Source organism: Pinus tabuliformis, chromosome 3_2 (assembly GCF_031772625.1).
Source record: "Pinus tabuliformis cultivar Carrire ecotype Pingquan chromosome 3_2, CPIR1, whole genome shotgun sequence".
Classification (NCBI taxonomy): Eukaryota; Viridiplantae; Streptophyta; class Pinopsida; order Pinales; family Pinaceae; genus Pinus; species Pinus tabuliformis.
Genome location: NC_142302.1, coordinates 671,117,211 through 671,125,911, shown reverse-complemented (window position 1 = coordinate 671,125,911; position 8,701 = coordinate 671,117,211). Strand labels below are relative to the sequence as shown.

The 8,701-nt window shown below is 35.7% G+C and overlaps 1 pseudogene; it reads right to left on the bottom strand.

Annotated features, from left to right (window-relative positions):
• Positions 1-3,345: 3,345 nt before the first annotated feature.
• LOC149182434 (indole-3-acetate O-methyltransferase 1 pseudogene) lies at positions 3,346-3,711 on the bottom strand (annotated as a pseudogene).
• Between the last annotated feature and the right edge of the window lie 4,990 nt (positions 3,712-8,701).

Below are 8,701 nucleotides of genomic sequence, written 5' to 3'. Positions count from 1 at the left end.
ATTTCATAATTAGTTATAATTTTTATAAGAGTGCAATTAATTTTCATTTACAATAGGTGTGGGATTGATTTACTTATATGCAGAGTTGTGAGATTTTCTTTTGAAGCAAAGTGAGATTTTCCATAAGTAGTCTTTGATAAAAGAGTGTGATCATTTTATTTTCTAGGAATAGTTTCTTTACTCATGTGCATTTCAATAACTTAATTTAGAATTTATATTTCAATAACTCAGCTTAATTTAGAATTGGTGTGAATAACCAAGGACTTCTAGCACATACAATGCACTTACACTTCATCAGCTTACTAGCCCTAGACGATAATTTATGCAAGTAATTTAAGGTTAATTAAATTACCAAACATTTTGGCACCATTGTCGGGGAAGTGTAAATAGGAGTCTTTTCTTTTTATTAAAAAAAAATAAAATGAAAATGATATGCATAGGGAAAGATATTTTAGAGGTAGATTTGTAGGTAGAGGTAAATTTTTAATTCCAACCTCATTACACACCTCACCATGACCTTGTAGTTCCACACCACCCACTCAAACTCACATTCCATCATTTGCAGGAAAACATAAACTTCCCTAGGTACTTAGATATGAAATCCAACCTAGAGATTCACCAACCTCATCAACTGAAGTAGTAATAGAAGAAGAAGATCCTACATCCCCAACATGAGTAGTTTTCCTATCTTCAACTGGAGAAATACTTCTAGGACAAGAGCTAGAGATCCATAGTGAAGAAGAAGAGGAGTAAACTTATTTTAACTTACCAATGATAGAAGAACATGAACTAGAAGAGCTAGAATAAGAATTGGAAAACCTAATTTTGGAACCCTATATTAGTTTTGAAGAATACACAGTCGCTGGAGAAGGGGAAGGAGAAGTACATAATGTTAATGGTGAACAACCTATGATTGGAGGAGGAAGAGGAGGAAATAGAGGTGGAGAAAGAGGGAGAGGTGGAGGAAGAGGGAAAGGAGGAGGTGGAGGAGATCCAAAACCTTTGGATTTCCTATCCTTGATGAAGATACAACAGCTACAATGAAAAACATCTCACCCTTCATCCTTTCAAATTTTCATGGATTAAGAAGTGAGGATCCTGAAACATTTCTCTTTGAGTTTTAAGTCTTGTGTAGATCTTATGATTACTTACTTGATCTTAAAAAGTTGAAATTGTTTCCAACAACTCTTAAAGATGCAACATTAAAATGGTTCATGGGCTTAGGAGCACATTCTATAAGAGCATGGGAAGAAATGACAATTACATTCTTAGAGAAATATAAGGATTATTGTATGCCTCATAATATTAAGGATGAAGCATTTAAAATGATGCAGAAAGAAGATGAAAATATTGAAGATTTCATTGAAATATTTTCTTATAATGTTAAAAGGGCTAAAATGCATGAAATATATGAATAAACTTTGAAAACTCTCTTATTAAAATCCATCAGAGATGAGTGGATTGATCTCCTCAATTTGATGGGTAAGGGAGATATTTATCAGTTATCAATTGGAGCAATTTGTGAGTTATGCATACACATTTCAAGAGGTAAGGAAAGAATTGGGAAAAATCCAAGAGATCCTCTCATGTCTAGAATTAATAAATCTGCAGCTGGGACTGTAAGTAGGGTTGAATTAGGCAATTTTCTTGACAATTTTAAAACAGACATTTTGGGAAGTCTTAGTGAACAAAATAGATACCCTTAAAGTGAAAAAAAGCAAAATGTTGAAAATGTTGCATTGTCAATCTTTTGTCCCAAATGTAGAAAGAAAAATGCCCTGAGAGAATTCCATCTTGACTTAAAAAGTGTAGAAACCTGTGTTATATGTGTAGAAAATCATGATACAAAATAATGTCCTTCAATACCAGGTCTTAAAGCTGTTTATCAAGAGGAAATAATACCAAATCAAATAGATCCCCTCTATTTTATTGCTAAGAGACCATGGAAAAATTCACAACCAAATATGACTCAGGGATTTAACACTCAAGCATTTGCACAACCATCACAAAACAATTGGACTGCACCCATGCCTTGGAAATCTTGGCCTCAACCTTGGGCACAAGGATGGAAAAATCCTTATGGAAAATATCCTCAATATCCTCAATATCAATGTTAGATGATCCAAAATAAAATATTATCATAGGTTATAAAGTTAGAATAAAATAATTATTAATTTAAGATATTAAATTAATAATTATTAATCTTGACTATTTAATTATTAAATGTAGACATTTAGAATTAGAATATTGTTGTAAAAAGATATGACTCTACAAATGTGTCGTATCTTAGGCTCTAATTTAGGAGAAATGTTAGTAAGTTGTTTGAATAGATTTTATTGTAAATGGACACTTGTTATTTTATAAGTGATCCATAATGAGAGGTAGTTAGGACATTGAGCTTATAAATAGCTCATTGCAAGAGAGTTTTGTTGTTCGGGTGTAAACTCTTGCAAAATTCCAGATGTAATTACTTTTCTTATTAATAAAATTACATGTCTGAGGACACTTCTGCATTATTGTGGTATTGGAGCTCTGGTAATGCTGCAGCTGATGTGAGGAGGAGATTCCAGCTCTACAGGCACATGGAAAACTCCATTAATTTGGTGAGTTAATATTTGGTATCTAATTTTTTTTTCTTGGAAAAGAAATTTAATTATATCATTGATTTTAGATTTTTAAAATCTGCAAATCATTTTCTTTATTATTCTCGGGCCTCTTCCAATTCAGATTTGCTGAGCACAACCCTTTTCCAATTGAGACTTGCTGAGCACAATCCTTTTCCGGTCCTTGAAATTCCTTAAAGAAGCAAAATTGTGAAATTTTCCAAAGTCCAGGATTTTGGGGTTTCATAGTTCATCCATTTGCTAGAGAATCTCCCTGCAGTGGTTGAGGCTTCCATGTCGATGATAGTATAAAGTTTTATTCCTTCACCCAGTGCTAAATTTATGGTTTCCGCTTTTTCTTTGGATACATTTACAGTGTTCTCCAAACCTCCCAATCGTAGCCCTTCCTGATTGGGAAACAAAGATTTATACGTCGTCCCCCCACTTATCATTTCTTCAGATAATATACTCCGAACAAACCCTGATTTACCAAATCATTCAAACTGGTTTCTAATGATTCCCAGTTGAAAGTGACGTAACCCTGATCGGTTGGATTGTGAGAAGTTCAACCCATTAAAAGCAAAAACAAATGGCCTCCGCCAAGCATCTCCTTTGCACGGGATTTGAGAAACGTGTTGAAGTCCTTTTGAAATTGAAGAAAATACGCTTCCCCGACTGCCCGGGATCCTCCTTCGCAGAATATTTTTCCCTTGTTCCATGTCGCTAATTTTTTCTCCAAAATCTAAGCAGGAGCTTGGGAAAGCCAGTGAAGACCAAACAAAGAATGAATGAAATGGAGAGCCTTGTCTGGAAATAGCCTGCCGTAGAACGAACCTGGTACGCCTGCTGCAAAATATGATCTGTCCGCGACTCCCTCTTCATTCTGATAATCAGTATCTACTGAAAGAGAACGCAAAATTTTAAAGAGTGAGTTGAAATCTGAAGTAGGAAGATCGTTGAAGAATACTTGGCACTGCGGAGGAGGAATTCCCGCAGCCCTATATTTAGCTTTGAGGGCCTGCGTTATATTTTGGGCGGTGAAGAGAGCATTGGGGCCAGACGAACAACCAAGGTCTGCGATGCAAAAAGTGTTGCATTCCATCATCATGTTCATTGATAAATTTCTAGCCCACTCCTCTGTGAAAAGTTTATGGAGAGATTTTTTTTTTTTGGTAATGGGGTGATAGAGTTTTTTGTTGTAATGGAGAAATAAGGTGAGTTGGATAATTTCTCAAAGAAGTGATTTTTTATTTAAAATCTGTAAATTTGGGTTCATCACATTGTAACTCAAAGTAATTTTACTTTGAAGGGGGGTGACATTTTTTTTTTACCAGGATTTGCAAGAGTATTGTAAAAGTTAAATTTTGAAAGTTACTTTGTAAATATTTGAGAAATTGACTAGAGCCAAGTGCAAAGCTCAGTCATTTTTCTCCTGTTTCAACGACTATATGAGGGTCAAGGCCAAGCCTTGATAGATCGTTTTTGTGTAGTGTGTTGCATGTTGTGTTGCCCATCTTGATATTTTTTTTGAGCCTGATTCTTGGTGTGAAGCTTCAACACTACAATGTCAAAGTTGATTAATTTGTTTTCTGATTTTGACAAACTTGAAGGCACAAAATCTTACAAAACATGGAAACGCCTCATCGAAAGCACTCTCATTTATAATGAAATTTGGCATGATATATGTGATGGTGATATTAAGCCAAATAAACCCACAAATGCAGCTGCACTAGCAAAATGGGAAGTTAAGAATTCCAAAGCATTAGCTCTCATTAAATCTTTTGTTAATGATGAAATGTATGTCCATGTAGTGAATGCTACAGATGCATGGTCTGCTTTGCGAATTTTTAAAGACTTCTTTGATACTCACCCTGAATCAAAGAAAGTTGATCTACGATTAAAATTGTTGCACAAAAATTGACTGAAGGAGGTGATGTTCTTGAATACATCTCCAGATTTAAGAATATTAAGCAGGAAATCATTAATGTTTGTTTTCAAGCAGTAGATGATAGTTTTATGGTCACAATTTTAATTGCTAGACTTCCTTCTTCCTACACACATTTTTTGGAAACTCTACAATTAACTGGAAAGTTAGAGAAGCTAAAGTTTGATGAGATATGAGAAATGTTGACCCAACATGATAAAACCTTTGGGAAGAAAAAGAAAGTTGGTGAAGATGTTTTTTTCACAGAGGCCAGCACTAGTAAATCATCAATTGACAGTTCTAGAAGCAAAGATAGAGGGAATTTCAATTAGAATCAAGAAGCACATAATGTACAAAGTCGAGGTCGAAGCCAAGCTTCATACAATTCGCTGCTTCATGCATCATCTTTTCCATTTCGAGGAGGGAAGAGAAAGAACCCATTTCAGATAGTAGGGAAATAAGAAGCTTCTTAAAGATAAGCATGTGGCATTCGTTCCGAGATCTCTTTTGGCTAAGTATAATGATTCTCTTCACCCGCCTAGCAGAGAATGCTTACAGAGAGAAAATGCATAAGTGTGTGAGTGTGGAGAAGTGGAGAGGATTCGCCATTCTCTACAATCCCTCACTTCTGCACTCAGTCAGGTGCTCATCTGATATCTGCGAGCAAAAAAATCCTAACCTTTCGTTGCACCCAACTACCTTTTCCAACTCGGCCTCGGCTTATTTCCATTTCTCTGGATTGTATACGAGTTTCACCATCACCCACTCAATTGTCTTCATAGTGGTGTCATTTCCTGTCACAAATATATCGTGTACAAGTAATTAACCATAAGAGATTAGTTTCGTAGAGTATGAATTCACTGGGTAATCACAATAATTCAAAGTAATATACTATCTATCATTAATTACATCAACCTTCTTGTATGATGCCAATAACAGAGAACGCAAATAATAATTACAACTATGTAGATTCTGATATCTGTGAGAGTAAAAACATCACTTCTCATTTCCAGCAAAGCATCCAACAGATCCTTAGGAGCATCACTCATGTCCATGGTTTTTCCTCTTCTGACCAGGTGGTCCTCTACGAATTTGTCAAGAATGTCATATAACAAGCTTAACATACATTCACATGTTACATACCACACCATGAATGTCCAAACACTGAGGAAATGAAAAGTAGTCCCCTAAATTGAGAGCTCTTGCATTCAATGCCATTTGCTGAATACTATCATTAAATACAACAGCCTTTTTGTCAAGAATGTCATATAACTTCTTTCATATATATTTGTGTGTTACATACCACACCTAGAGAGTCCAAACTCACCAAGAGAGTCCAAACAATGAAGAAAGGGGAAGTAGTTTACTAAATTGAGAGCTCGTGCATTCAATGCCATTTGCCAAATACTATCATTAAATACATGAACCTTCTTGTATGTTGCCAACGATAAAGAATGAAAATAATTATTACATCTATGTAGATTCTAATATCTATGAGAGTAAAAACATCGCTTGTCATTTCCAACAAACTGTCCAACATATCCTTGGGAGCATCACTCTTGTTCGCATCCTCTCAATATGGATTTGTTTAAGATAGAAATTCAGCAAGAAGTCATGTTCACAATTGAATGAAATAATTATTATTACTCACAGATGTTGATAAGATAGAAATTCAGCAAAAAGTCATGTTCACAATTGAATACCAACTGAAAATAATTATTATTACTCACAAATGTTGATATATTGTGCAAAGTGTGGAGGTGGGGAGAAAAAAAGTTTCCTCTGCAGCTTTACACTCCGCATAATGTTTCCACGTTATATTTATTTATTCAATCTCCCCTCCCACACGCTCGTTTCTTTCTTCGCACCTCGTTTCTTTCTTCGCACCTCCACACTGCGCAAAATATAATCAGAATAGAACTGTTCCATAAGATGAGGATATAGAGCAAGAAAATAATATGCATATTATGCTTATTTAATGACTGTTTACTATTTATCGATTACATCAATTTCCTAGTTGGACACTTCAACAGTTCTTACTTAGGATTATGCTGGCCTAAGAGTAGTCTTGAGCGCTCAGGGAATGTGGTTTATAATCCTTATGCTAGTTGTGGCTAATCCTCTAGAGAGAGAGTTTTAATCCCCAGGCGATAGTCATTCATTGGTGTGTAATTTTGGTCCACAACAAAAAAACGAGTTGTTGTGTTTCGACTACAATTTAAGGTGATTTTGACACTGGAAATTACGGTATATTGCGACGAACAACCAAACATAAGAGCAAACTTCGTTTGGTGGAATCGGACAATCTTGCTATCAGCTCTGTGAGTGAGGAAGGGGGAAAGAAAAGCGTTCCTTCTTAAATGAAAGGAATGTGCCATTACAGGTTTGGTTTCACTGCAACAATGAATCACGCTAGTTAACGCATAGGTTTGACTGGAATATCCTGACCAGGCCGGGAGCTGTCTCCATTTGTGACCGAAACTCCTGCTTTAAGAGTGAGTAGTTTGAATTAGGGTTCACTTGCGCCTTTCAACTGGACGCAGGATCTGGAGTTAAACGATGTAATATATCTGAGTGGATGTCGTTCGACTTGAACAAAATATATTCACTCATCAAATCTGAGGAACATGGATTGTAGTTGGTTTATGAATCGATCAGTTGGGATTTCATAAATGAATGATGTGAACATAAAAGCACTACTGAACTTAATGCATTTCCACTTCCTATATTATGTTATATCTTGTAGTTGGGCACATGTGAGGTCCATAATGAATTGGTTACACATGGTGCTATGTTTGGCACATGTGAGGTCCATAATGAATTGGTTACGCATGGTGCTGTCTTGTTCACTGCTTTTAGTAGCCGAGCATTGTGTACCCTCGCACTAAAAACGTGAAATAATTTCTTTAGTAAGCTGGAAATAGAGATATTGATCGAAATAGTTTCTTTACTGAGTGGTTGTATCTCCCCAAACTTGGAACATGTTTACTGTGAGATTCAAATCTTCACCAATTATAAATCTATTTCTTTAATCCCTGCAAAGTGAAAATATTATCCTAAAATGACTACTCATTCATCATGGTAAGAGGTGTGAGAGTGTGGAGAAGTGCGGAGGAATGACCCTTCTCTGCACTCCCGCACTAGGTCAAGTGCTCAGTTGATATCTGCTAGCGAAAAGCTTCTACCCTTCCGTTGTGCCCAACTACCTCGTCCAACTTGGTCCGGGCTTGTTTTATTTTATCCGGATGGCATATGAGTTCCGCCCACTCAATTGTCTTCAGAGTGGTCTCACTTCACCTATCCCTTCTCATTTGCAGCAGATTGTCTCATAGATCTTCAGAGTCTCAGGAGTCACTCTGGTTCACATTTTTTCAATATAGACTCGTTTAAGATAGAAATTCACTATAGAATACCCACTGAAAATTTCCATTATCAACCAAAGAAAATATTACTACATTGTGTGGAGTGGGAGTTGTATTAAATTTTTTTCCTCTACATTTTATGAAATGAAATGATATTTTAACATTCACTAGACTAAAAATATTTTTTGGGACTAAATAAGTTAATTTGATTTTTGAACTTAGATTTGTTCAATAATTTTCAAGAAATTAATGATGCAAATGCGGTAGAAGGAGGGCTTGAACCTTTGAACTTGTGTTTAACAAGCACAGGGTTTACACAATGTATCAATGCTATGAAGATTTGTTTATCTCCTTCCACCTCTTTCTTTCTTCCTTTGCACCTCACCCAATGTATCAAGGTTATGGAGATTCGTTCAGCCGCCTTCCCCTCTCCTTTATTCTTCCCCCTCCCCCTGGCTAAAGGCACATAGAACCTATTTTAACATTATTGACCAAAGCTAGAGGCATAACACTATTAATGTAAGCCTCATTCATTGATGGAATAACTTACAAAATTAGTTTTTTTATTTTATTTCAAAATGATTTATAAGACATTGACAAATATTGAAAATAAATGTCTTCCACCATAACAATTATGTCACATCAAAACTGGCCCATCTAACATAAAATTTCCCAAAAAAATTTAAATTTTTAACGACCAAATAATAAAATCAACACACATTTACAACCAGGCGAATGCTTGAATGAGAGGGAGCGACTAAAAATAACTATACCATTGCTTATAGCACGTTAAGCGAATCCAACCTACCCAA